General features: G+C 40.5%; 1 non-coding gene across 1 annotated transcript; it reads right to left on the bottom strand.

The window, feature by feature from the left end:
- Window positions 1–12,042: 12,042 nt before the first annotated feature.
- Window positions 12,043–12,149, bottom strand: LOC131747628 (U6 spliceosomal RNA). The gene has a single exon (XR_009332959.1). It is a non-coding gene; the product is annotated as a U6 spliceosomal RNA (small nuclear RNA).
- Window positions 12,150–13,536: the final 1,387 nt, after the last annotated feature.

Genomic DNA, 13,536 nt, shown 5'->3' with positions numbered 1-13,536 from the left:
AAACCCTTGGAAGGGCCTGCAATCCAGTTCGGGGTGTGACTATGTTACAGGTTCCTTCAGTGGATAACCGTAAACTACATACAGCAGAGCAATAGGCTGTGCAATAGAAACCACAGGGAATGTGGAAATAAAGAGAAAGAGATCAAAGGGGGCTTCCCAGGATCCCGTGACATCTTCATGGAAACGTTTCCAAGACACTAAACTGTCACACCTTCCACTAGACTGGAGGGCGGGAACCAGTAGGGCAATGGACAGGTCACCGGGAGTAGGTGTGATGTTATAAATTTGTCCAGAATCATCCTTGCCTACCTCCACCTGATTTAGTTAGGACTGGAAGGCGGCAGTCTGGACAAATTTGTCTGGGTGAATCCTGAACAGGTAAGTTCCCCAAACTTTTTGCCTTAAACACACACAACTTCAGTTCTTTGGAGGTCCAGTGATGGTGACCTTTCCTTGTCTGCCTGCCTATCTGTTTTGTATAGAAGACGGATCCACTGTACCTGAGTCACGGGCCTATTGGTGAATTAGGTCTCAAAGGTGAAGGGCTAAACCTCTAGGCAGGGTTTCTCCACCTCGGCGCTGGCGTTGGGGCCAGGTCACGTCTGCCGTGGGATCTGTCCCCCGCACCGCAGGATGTCAGCAGCATCCCTGGCCTCTGCCCAGGTGCTCGAAGCCCCTGCCCTCCCCCATCTCCCAGTAGAACAACGAAATGTGTCTCTAGCCTTGGCAGCCATCCCCCTCGGCTCTAGGGAAGAGGATGCCACGTGGCTGTCCCCTTCTCATCATCCATCACTTCTGAATCCCTGGGCGAAGCCACTTTGCCACAGCTGATGGTTTTTCTTGAAACCTGAAGGGAATTCAGAGTTGGTCTGAGTCCAGGCTCTCCTTTAGAGACTAAGGCCCGGAAGGGAGCTCAGTTCGTAGAGCGGGAGACCTCGACAGCAACCCTGGTCCGCGAGCCCAGCGCCTTCACTGCACGGCTACTCAGATCTTTGGCCGATCACCCAGCCAGCTAGCCCTCCCAGAGCCGCCGTTTACCACATGGTAAGACGTAGAGCTAGGAGCCCACCTCCCATCGAGGGGCCCCAGTAGCCCCTTGCTGGGGATGGGTTGTCCGATTGTGGATTTTGTGTTGGAAATAGTTCCTCGAGGCCCAGAAAAGTAAACTCAGATCATTTATTCATTCGTCCAGCAAATATTCTCAAAGCACGTTCGTTGAATATTGAGGATACAAAGTCTCTGCTTGTCTTGGAGCTCACAGATGAAGTTATAAGGGACACATGGGGATCGTTATAAAATTAGGGCTCGCCCGAAACGACAGAGCACCTCGTGGGGCTGAGCTGCACCGGGGGCCGTACCCACCTGCACGGGGAGGCAAGGACCGCTTCCAGGAAGAGCAGACCCCGGAACTAGGTCGGAGGGGATGAGCTAATGGTTAGGAGGTGAGGCTGCACAAGAGTGTTTCAGGCAAAGGGGAAGCGTGGAGAAGCCCACGGGCTGGAGACAGCGCAGTGGCCTTGAGGGGAGGAGAGGTGGGAAGCGGATGGAACGGCGGCCTGCACCTCTGTCCTGAAGAACTTGAATTTACTTCTGTGGGCGACACGGAGGACAGAGTCTAGGAGGCCAAGTTCAAGGCAGGAGGACCGAGCTGGGATGGTGCCGCAGTGTGGGGAGGGCAGATGAAACAGCCAGCCACTGAGGAAGAGGGGAGGCTCACGGAATAGACATCTGGCAGCGCCTTCCAACGAGACCGCAAACACAGGAGAAGCAGGGCCGGGGATGCGAACCCCCGAGTGCCTGTGGGACTCCGGGTGCAGCCGTCCAAATGTGGGGTCGGGGGGCACATCCGGGTTAGAGAACCGGGTTGGTAAAAGTGCATTGGGAGCAGGTGGAGGCTGGATGCCACCGTGGGATTGGGTGACATCCCCAGGGGAGTGGGGGGGTCTGAGGGAGGGGTGCGGGGGGGGGACACTTTTAGGCACCAGCAAATCTCATGGAAGCACTTCTCTCCAGAAACCACCTTCTTGGCCAGCCCAGCCATTCACTGACAGTCACCCACCCCTGGCTGGACCAGCCACGCCAGTTTCCTTTGTGAGAGAGGAACAGTGAGTAGACTTGCACAGGCAACTTATAAACTTTGTTTCTCAGTCGCCCAGACCGTTTACAGACTTTTATTTCCCACCACCAGACTCTCCAAGAGGCACCAGAAGGCCGTCTGGCATGCCGGCCAGGGTCCCAGGATCCTCTAATGAAGCGTGAACCTAACATTTGTGGAAAGCATTGTGCAACTTCTAAGGTTTGTGGTCAAACGTGTTCATCCTCGGCTTGCTTGTCAGTGCAGACCCTTAAGAACTAGATTATACCTTCCAGAAGTTGTTGACTGTTTACTGAAAACCAAAGGAGAGTTGCCTTTTGCGATGTATTTGCGGTTCTGTATAGTTGCAGTGGGGGAAGGAGGTTTTCTTTGAATCGCCCTCTCTGCATGTAATTTTCTCTGATGACTACCTATAGTGTCTGTGTTTCATGTGAAACATGACTTGGTGTTTCCCCCTGGCTGTTTCCCATGAACTTGGCCCTCTTGGTATGATGGAGACAATAGTACTGGCTGGAAGCCTTCACACATTCTTCTCAACCCTCAGCCATTTCACTCCTTTTAGCACTAACCGCATCTTTCAGTCATTCAGCTGTTTAACCCTGAAGATGGTTTAAATGATGAGCTTTGCTTAAAACGTTTGTGCTTTGTTTCATGTTCCTATATTCTTTTTTTTTTTTTTTGGATGTCTTTTTAAAATTTATTTTATTGAAGTATAGATGATTTACAATGTTAATTTCTGCTGTAGAGAAAAGTGATTCAGTTATACATCTATACATTCTTTTTCATATCCTTTTCCATTATGGTTTATCACAGGATATTGAATATAGTTCCCTGTGCTCTACAGTAGGACCTTGTTGTTCATCCATTCTCTATATAATACTCTGTATCTGCTAACCCCAAACTCCCCGTCCACCCCTCTCCCACCCCCCACTCTCCTGGCAACCACATGTCTGTTCTCTATGTCTGTGAGTCTGTTTCTGTTTTGTAGATAAGTTCGTTTCATATTTTAGCTTCCACATGTAAGTAATACCATATGGTCTTTGTCTTTCCGACTTACTGCACTTAGTATGATCATCTCTAGGTCCATTCATGTTGCTGCAAATGGCGTGATTTCATTCTTTTTTATGGCTGAGTAATATTCCATCGTATGTATGTACCGCATCTTCTTTATCCATTCCTCTGTCCATGGACATCTAGTGGCTTCCATGTCCGGGCTATTGTGAATATTGCTGCTATGAACAGAGGGGTGACTGTATCTTCTTGAACAGTTTTGTCCAGATATATGCCCAGGAGTGGGATTGCTGGGTCGTATGGTAGTTCTATTTTTAGTTTTTTGAGGAACCTCCATACTGTTCTCCATAGTGGCTGTATCAATTTACATTCCCACCAACAGTGTAAGAGGGTTCCCTTTTCTCCACACCCTCTCCCACATTTATTATTTGTAGACTTTTTTTTTCTAGAATTTTTTGGGTTTTCTATGTTTGAAATTTATTTATTTATTTTTGGCTGCATTAGGTCTTCATTTCTGTGCGAGGGCTTTCTCTAGTTGCGGCGAGTGGGGGCCACTCTTCATCGCGGTGCGCGGGCCTCTCACCGTCGCTGCCTCTCCCGTTGCGGAGCACAGGCTCCAGACGCGCAGGCTCAGTAGCTGTGCCTCACGGGCCCAGTTGCTCCGTGGCACGTGGGATCCTCCCGGACCAGGGCTCAATCCCATGTCCCCTGCGTTGGCAGGCAGATTCTCAACCACTGCGCCACCAGGGAAGCCCTATTTGTAGACTTATTGATGATGGCCATTCTGACCCGCGTGAGGTGGTACCTCATTGTGGGTTTGATTTGCATGTCTCTAATCATTAGCGATGCTGAGCATCTTTTCATGTGCCTCTTGGCCATCTGTCATACTCCTATTTTCAAAGTGTTTTACATGGAATAATTTTTACTTCTTTCCTAAGCTTTATAGTTTCTCTTTTTACTGGTGAAAAACTAAAGTGCAGACCTGGAGGCGGGACTTAGAACCTCGAAAGTGCCGTCAGGTGGGTCTGGGTGTGGGCGTGGCCCCAGGTCCTATCCCTTGGCCCTGCCCGGCCTCAGGTGGTACTTACTCACTGGAGGAGGAGTCAGTCACTGGAGTATGAGAACAAAGAGATTTTTGTTCTGCTTAAGAATAAAACACTCCGCAGCTCCTCCTGCCGGACAGTTATGCCCGTGATATGGGGGGTATACAAGCTGGTGTTTCTCAGAGGTCAGCTTAGTAGGGTTCTGGAAACCCAGGTCGATGTATAGTGAAATCCTCACCAATTTCTTGCAGCAAAATATAACCGTGTGAGAATGTCAGAGTGCTAAGCCCTACAATTCATAGTAGTATGGGGAAGGGTCTGGGCAAGGAGACAGGTTCTAATTTTAATTCTCCACTAATTAGCCCGGTAGCATCCTCATGAGTTACTTCTGCGCTCTGAACCTCAATTTTCCAATCTAAAAAGGGTTGAAGGAGATCAGTGCTTCTCACACTGGAGGATATAGACATATTCTTGGGAGCTCTGAGTTCTCTGTGAGAATTTCTTTTTTTCCCAACTTAAAAGAAAAAAATTCAAACCTACAGAAAAGTCACAAGAATAAGATAAGAACACACCTTTCACTTCAACTCACTATTTCTTAGCCTTTGATCTGCTATTAATTTTTCATGTTGATGAAAAGTCATGTACGTTTTTACCTGGATCCTTCCACTGCCCCCTTCTAACCAAGGGCTGCCCAGCCCCGAGCCTGGGTGTCTGTCCGTGTTTATCTTCCCTTTGGCGTCAGGCAGGACTGGTCTCATTTCCAGGGGGTACCCAGAAAAGAACTGAAGAGGTCTTAACCATATCCACATTGAGTAAAGGCCCAATGATACCATGGAGCCCCCTATACATAAAGGTTGTCCAGTAATTTTAAAAGAAAGTAGTGGGAAGAATAGATACATACATATGTATAACTGGATCACTTTGCCGTACACCTGAAACCAACACAACATTGTTAATCAACTCTACTCCAATGTAAAATAAAAATTTTTAAAAAAAGAAAAAGAAAGAGGAATAAGACATAGACCCCCCCCCAAAAAAAGGAGTGGACCTGTCAAACACAAGAAAACCCTGTCCATAGAGTCATTACCATATTCACATCACCAGTAGCAATTTAGTTGAGCAAAACAACATCATCTGGCAAATGAATGTTATTAAGTTAAATTGTATTGGTTTGGAATATTTTTATTGAATTGGTAAACCTGTTTTATTATAGTTCTTCCAGAGCTACAAGCGTAAGGAATTTACATCTATAATAACGTTGGTGCAGACTTGAGTAGCACCACTGTAAAAATAAAACTGGGACCATGCAAGAATATGTTCTTGGGGCACATACACATTAATCCGGTTTGTAAACAATGAGCTGGAAGGTTCAAGTTCAGGAGCTGTGCCTCCCAGAGTACCTTGGGGAGAGGAGAGGGGAGAGGAATAAGGCAGTTGAAATAAGTAGGTTCCTTTACCCCATTTCAGTATAGTGGGATACTGTGTAAGATTTGATTTGGAAAAAAGGAGTTTGGATACCACAGGTCTAGATTATTTCTAAGAGTCCTTTCAGCTTTAGCAACCAAAACCCATTTATTTTCCCTGACAATGGAAATTATTGGTAGCTTTGGACCCTTTCCCATGCTCACAACCAAAATGGATGTGTATATGTGTACACAGGAGAAAGAAAGAGAGAGAGATTTATTCTGAGGAAACAGCTCACATGCTTATGAAGGTACATGTCCAAAATCTGCAGGGTAGACCAGCAGGCTAGAAACCCCAGGAGAGCTCATGTTGCAGCTGAAGTCTGATGACTGTTTGCTGGCAGAATTCCCTCCTGCTCAGGGGAAGTTAGTCTTTGTTCTATAATGGCCATCAACTGTTTGGGTGAGGCCCAACCAAATTACAGGGGAAAATCTACTTTGTTCAAAATTCCCAGTATTAAATTGTTTTCTTTTTAATTTTATTGAAGTATAGTTGATTTAAAATGTTGTGTTAATTTCTCCTATACAGCAAAGTGACTCAGATATATATATCTATATATATATATAGTTTTCATGTTCTTTTCCATTATGGTTTGTCACAGGATGCTGAATATAGTTCCCTGTGCTATACAGTAGGACCTTGTTGTTTATCCATCTTATATATAATAATTTGTCTCTGCTAACCCCAAACTCCCAATCCTTCCTTCCCCCACCATTCCCTTGGCAATTACAAGTCTGTTCTCTATATCTGTAAATATGTTTTTGTTTTGTAGATATGTTGATTTGCATCCTATTTTAGATTCCACATATAAGTGATATCATACAGTATTTATCTTTCTCTTTCTGACTTACTTCGATTAGTATGATAATCTCTAGGTCCATCCATGTTGCTGCAAATGGCATTATTTCATTCTTTTTTATGGCTGAGTAGTAGTCCATTGTATATATGTGCCACATCTTCTTTATCCATTTATCTTTCGATGGACATTTAGGTTGCTTCCATGTCTTGACTGTTGTAAATAGTGCTGCTGTGAACATAGGGGTGGCTGTGTCTTTTCAAATTATAGTTTTCTCTGGGGATATGCCCAGGAGTGGGATTGGTGGATCGTATGGCAACTCTATTTTTAGTTTTTTGAGGAACCTCCACAGTTCTCTCCATAGTAGCTGCACCAATTTACATTCCCACCAACAGTGCATGAGTATTCCCTTTTCTCCACACCCTCTGCAGCATTTGTTATTTGGAGACTTTTCAATGATAGCCATTGTGACTGGTGTGAGGTGGTACCACATTGTATCAATAATTTTGATTTGCATTTCTCTAACAGTTTTAAATGTTAGTCATCCAAAACACACCTTCACAGAAACATCTAGAATAATGTTTGACCAAATACTTGGGTACCATGGCCTAGGGAGATTGACATACAGAATTAGCCATCACAACACATATCAGCTGGATTCACCTAGAAATAAACTATAATGGAGAAAAGAGTTTGTTCTCAACAACGTCAAGACTCTTCTGAACTCTTAGATACAGGCCAGGTAGAATGTACAGTTGACCCTTGGACAACATCGGTTTGAACTGTTGTGGGTCCACTTACACTTGGATTTTTTTCACTAAATGCTTCCTACAGCACTGCACGATCCACAGCTGGTTGAATCTATGGACGTGGAACCTCAGATAGGGAGGACCGACTGTAAAATTATTGTGGTTTTTGACTGGGTGTGGGGGAGTTCCTAACCTTGCATTGTTCAAGGATCAACTGTAACAAAGGCAAGAACAGCAATGCCCATTTAGGAAAGGCTCCCAGACGACAGGACCTATACCTGTTTCGTTTATTACAGCATCCTAGGGTCTAATCCAGTGCCTGCTGTGCACAACTTATGTTCTATCTGTATCTGCTAACTGATGGAATTAGAAGATTTACAAGACCTTTTTGTAATGGGAATGACAGCTGGGAGAAATAAGCTTTACTGAAGTAATATTCTATAAGTCAGGAAGGTGGGACCTGGTTTTATTCATTCTTAGAAGCTGAATTTTTAAAAATACCTTTTCTTTACTCTGTTAAAATAAACATAACGGAAAATTTACCATCTTAGCCATTTTAAAGTGTACGGTTTAGTGGTATAAAATACATTCACCTTGTTATGCAACCATTACCACCATCCATCCCAGAACTATTTTCATCTTGTAAATCTGAAGCTTGTACCTATTAAAAAATAATTCCCCATCTCCCCTCCCCACAGCCCCTGGCAACCATAATTATGCTTTCTGTCTTTATGATTTGGGCTAGTCTAAGACCCTTCTATAAGTGGAATAGTATAGTATTTGTCTTTTTTTGTGACTGACATTTCACTTAGTATAATGTCCTCAAGTTTCATACATGCTGTGGCATTTATCAGAATTTCCTTCCTTTTTAAGGCTGAAAAATTTTCTGTTGCATAAATATACCACATTTTAGTAATCCACCCATCAGTTGATGGACACTGGTTGCTCCCATATTTTAGCAACTGTGCATAATGCTGCTATGAACATGGGTGTACAAATATCTCTTTAAGACACTGCTTTCAATTCTTTTTAGTATGTACCCAGAAGTGGAATTGCTGGGTCATATGGTAATTCTGTTTTTAATTTTTTTGAGGAACCTCCACACTGTTTTCCATAATGGTTGCACCATTTTACACTCCCACCAACAGTGTACAAAGGTTCCAGTTCTCCACTCCCTCACCAATACTTGTTGTTTTCTATATTTTAATAGTAGTCATCCTAATGAGTGTGAGGTGGTATCTCATTGTAGTTTTGATTTGCATTCTCCTAATGATTAGTGACTTTGAGCATCTTTTCATGTGTTTATTGGCCATTGGCATATCTTCTTTGAAGAAATATCTATTTAAGTCCTTTGCCCATTTTGAATCGGGTTTTTTCTTGTTGTTGTTGTTGAGTTTTAGTAGTTCTCTATATATTCTGGATATTAATCCCTTATCAAATATATGATTTGCAAATATTTTCTCCCATTCTGTGGGTTGTCTTTTTTACTCTGTGGATAGTGTCTTTTGATGCACAAAATGGTTTTGTTTTCATGAATCCCATTGGTCTATTGTTTCATTTGTTATCCACGCTTTTGATGTCATATGCAAGCAATCATTACCAGTGTTGCCAAACTTTTGTCTATGTTTTATTCCAGTAGTTTGTTTTAGAACTTACATTTAGGTCCCTGATCCATTTTGAGTTAATTTTTGTATATGGTGTTAGGCAAGGGTCCAATTTCATTCTTTTGTATGTGGATATCCAATTTTCCCAGCACCATCCATTTGTTGAAAAGACTGCCCTCCCCCCATTGAATGATCTTGGCCCCCCTGTCAAACATCATTTGACTGTAGATGCAAGAGTTTATTTCTGTGCTGTATTCTTATTCCACTGGTCTATATGTCTGTCTTTATGCCAATATCGCACTGTTTTGATTACTGTAGCTTCATAGTAAGTTTTTTTTTAATTGAAGTAAAGTTGATTTTGTAGTAAGGTTTGAAACCAGGAAATGTGAGTCCTTCAGTTTTGTCCTTTTTCAGGATTATTTTGGCTATTCAAGGTTCCTTGAGAGTCCATATCAATTTTAGGATGGGTTTTTCTATTTTTGAAAAAGAAAGTCATTAGGATTTCAATAGGGATTGCAGTGAATCTGTAGCTTACTTTGGGTAATATTGACGTTTTAACTATTTAAAGTCTTTCAGTTCATGAACATGGGATGTGTTTCCACTTATTTATGTTTTAAAAAAATTTCTTTCAGCAATATTTTGTAGTTTTCATTGTACAAGTTTTTCACCTTCTTAGTTAATTCGTATTTTATTCTTTTTAATGCTATTGTAATTATTTTTGTAATTTATTTTGCAGATTGTTCATTGTTTGTGTATAGAAATGCAACCAATTTTGTGTGTTGACTTTGTATTCTGCTACTTTGCTGAATTCATTTATTAGTTCTAACAGCTTTTTGTGTGTGTGGAGTCTTTAGGATTTTCTATGTATAAGATTATATCATCTGCAAACAGATAATTTTACTTCTTCCTTTCCAACTTGAATGCCTTTTATTTATTTTCATTTCTCGCCTAATTGCTCTGGCTAGAACTTTCAGTACTATGTTGAATAGAAGTGGTGAAATCAGGCATCCTTGCCTTGCTCCTGATCTTAGAGGAAAAGCTTTCAGTGTTTCACCATTGAGCATTATGTTTGCTGTGGGTTTTTCATATACGACTTTTATTATGTGGAGGTAGTTTTTTCTATTCCTATTTTCTTGAATGTTTTTATCATGAAATGATGTTAAGTTTTGTCAAATGATTTTTCTGCATCAATTGAATGATCATGTAGGGCTTTTCCCTCGTTTTGGTGATGTAGTATATTACATTGATTGATTTTCATATGTGAATGATCCTTAAATTCAAGGAATAAATCCCACTTGGTCATGATGGGATTATAATACTCCTAATATGCTGCTGAAATTTGTTTGCTAGTATTTTATTGAGGATTTTTGCATCAATATTCATTAGGGATATTGGTCTGTAGTTTTATTTTCTTCTATTGTCTTTGTCTGGCTTTGGTATTAGGGTTATGCTGGCTTCATAAGAATGAGTTAGGAAGTATTTCTTCTTCTGTAATTTTTTGGAAAAATTTGAGAAGGATTGGTATTAGTTGTTTATTTTGATGTTTTGGTAGAATTCACAAGTGAAGCCATCAGGTCCAGGGCTTTTTTTGGTTGGGAGATTTTTTTTTTTTTTATTACTGACTCAATCTCATTACTAAATATAAGTCTACTCAGATTGTCTATTTCTTAGTCTCAGATTTAGTCTTGGTAGGTTTTCTGTTTCTAGAAATTTGTTCATTTCATCTAAGTTATCAAATGTGTTGGCAAACAATTGTTTATGGTACTCTCTTAGAGTCCTTTTTATTTCTGTGGGATCAGTAGTAATGTCCCCACTTCCATTTCTTATTTTAGTCCTTTGTGTCTTCTCTCTTTTTCTCTTAGTCCATCTAGCTAAAGGTTTGTCAATTTTGTTGATCTTTTCAAAGAACCAACTTTTGGTTTCATTGATTTTTCTCTATTGTTTTTTTTTAACATCTTTATTGGAGTATAATTGCTTTACAATGTTATGTTAGTTTCTGCTGTATAACAAAGTGAATCAGCTATATGTATACATATATCCCCATATCCCCCCCGCCTTGCGTATCCCTCCCACCCTCCCTATCCCACCCTCTAGGTGGTCACAAAGCACGAGCTGATCTCCCTGTGCTATGTGGCTGCTTCCCACTAGCTATCTATTTTACATTTGGTAGTGTGTATATGTCCATGCCACTCTCTCACTTTGTCCCAGCTTACCCTTCCCCCTCCCCGTGTCCTCAAGTCCATTCTCAACATCTGCATCTTTACTCCTGTCCTGCCCCTGGGTTCATCAGAACCTTTTTTTTTTTTTAGATTCCATATATATGTAAGCATACGGTATTTGTTTTTCTCTTTCTGACTTCACTCTGTATGACAGACTCCAGGTCCACCCACCTCACTACAAATAACTCAATTTCGTTTCTTTTTATGGCTGAGTAATATTCCATTGCATATATGTGCCCCATCTTCTTTATCCATTCATCTGTCGATGGACACATAAGTTGCTTCCATGTCCTGACTATTGTAAATAGAGCTGCACTGAGCATTGTGGTACATGACTCATTTTGAATTATGGTTTTATCAGGGTATATGCCCAGTAGTGGGATTGCTGTGTTGTATGGTAGTTCTGGTTTTAGTTTTTTAAGGAACCTCCATACTGTTCTCATTAGTGGCTCTATCAATTTACATTCCTCCCAACAGTGCAAGAGGGTTCTCTTTTCTCCACACCCTCTCCAGAATTTATTGTTTGTAGATTTTCTGATGATGCCCATTCTAACTGGTGTGAGGTGATACCTCATTGTAGTTTTGATTTGCATTTCTCTAATGATTAGTCATGTTGAGCACCTTTTCATGTGTTTGTTGGCCATCTGTATATCTTCTTTGGAGAAATGTCTACTTAGGTCTTCTGCCCATTTTGGGGTTGGGTTGTTTGTTTTTTTTGATATTGAGCTGCATGAGGTGCTTGTGTATTTTGGAGATTAATCCTTTGTCAGTTGCTTCTTTTGCAAATATTTTCTCCCATTCTGAGGGTTGTCTTTTTGTCTTGTTTATGGTTTCCTTTGCTGTGCAAAAGCTTTTAAGTTTCATTAGGTTCCATTTGTTTATTTTTGTTTTTATTTCCATTTCTCTAGGAGGTGGGTCAAAAAGGATCTTGCTGTGATTTATGTCAGAGTGTTCTGCCTATGTTTTTCTCTAAGAGTTTTATAGTGTCTGGCCTTACATTTAGGTCTTTAATCCATTTTGAGTTTATTTTTGTGTATGGTGTTAGGAAGTGTTCTAATTTCAAAAATATGGAACACTTCACGAATTTGTGTGTCATCCTCGTGCAGGGGGCATGCTAATCTTCTCTGTATCATTCCAATTTTAGTATATATGCTGCCGAATTGAGCCCCTCTAATGTTTTTCTGCTCTCTATTTTATCTACCTCTACTCTAATGTTTGTTATTTTCTTCCTTCTGCTAGCTTTGGGTTTAGTTTGTTCTTCTTTTTCTCATTCCTTAAGTTGTAGAGTTAGGTTGTTGATTTGAGTTCTCTCTTGTTATAGCTATAAATTTCCACCTTCGCATCACATTTGCTGTGTCATGTAAGTTTTGGTATGTTATATTTTCATTTTTACACATCTCTAAGTAGTTTCTAATTTTCCTTGTGATTTCTTCTTTGATCTATTGGTTGTTTAAAAGTGTGTTGTTTAGTTTCCACAGTATTGTGAATTTTTCAGCTTTCTTTATGTGTTTTTTTTTTAATTTCTAACTTCATCCTGTTGTGGTCGGAGAAGATATCTGTCATAACTTTGTATGATATCATTTTTAAGTCTATTGAGAATTAATTTGAGTCCTAACATATGGTCTACCTGGAAAATGTTCCATGTGCACTTGAGAAAAATGTGTATGCTGTTGTCATTGGGTGGAATGTTCTGTATATTCCAGTTAGATCTAGTTGGTTTATTGGGAGTGAGGCATTGAAGTCTCTATTATTGTAGAACTCTCTATTTCTCCCTTCAAATTCTTTCCATTTTTGCTTCATGTATTTTGATAGTCTGTCACTGGGTGTGCAAATGTTTATAATTGTTATATCTTCTTGCTCTACTGAGCCTTTTATTAATATATAATGTTCTTCTTTGTCTTTTGTAACTTTACATGATTTAATGTCTACTTTGTCTGATATTAGTATAGCCAATCCTGCTATCTTTTGGTTACTATTTGCGTGGAATATGTTTTTCCATCCTTCCCATTTCAACCTATTTGTGTTTGGGGGTTTCAGATGAGACTCTTGTAGACAGCATATAGCTGGGTCACGTGTTTTTATCCATTCTACCAATCTCTGTCTTTGTTGATAATAAGGGACTTACTTCTGTCATTGTGCTGTTTTGTTTTCTATATGTCCTATAGCCATTTTTCCCCTCATTTTCTGCATTACTGTCTTCTTTTGTGTTCTGTTGATTTTTGTAGTGAAATGTTTAAATTCCTTCTTAATTTCCTTTTGGGTATACTCTATAAACTATTTTATTTGTGGTTATAATGGAGATTACATTTAACATCCTAAAGTTATAACATTCTAATTTGAATTTATTACAGCTTAATTTCAATAACATACAAAAACTGTTCTTGTACAGCTCTGTCCCCACCCCTTTTGGTTATTGTTATCACAAAATTACATCTGTATACACTGTATGCCGATAAACATAAACTAATAATTCTTTTAAATGTACTGGCCTCCTAAATTATGCAGAAAACAAGATTTGGAGTTACAAACCAAAGTTACCATAATACTAGCTATTA

This window comes from Kogia breviceps, chromosome 20 (assembly GCF_026419965.1).
Source record: "Kogia breviceps isolate mKogBre1 chromosome 20, mKogBre1 haplotype 1, whole genome shotgun sequence".
Lineage (NCBI taxonomy): Eukaryota > Metazoa > Chordata > Mammalia > Artiodactyla > Physeteridae > Kogia > Kogia breviceps.
Note: the sequence above shows the minus strand (reverse complement) of the source record. Positions and strands in the feature narration are given on the sequence as shown.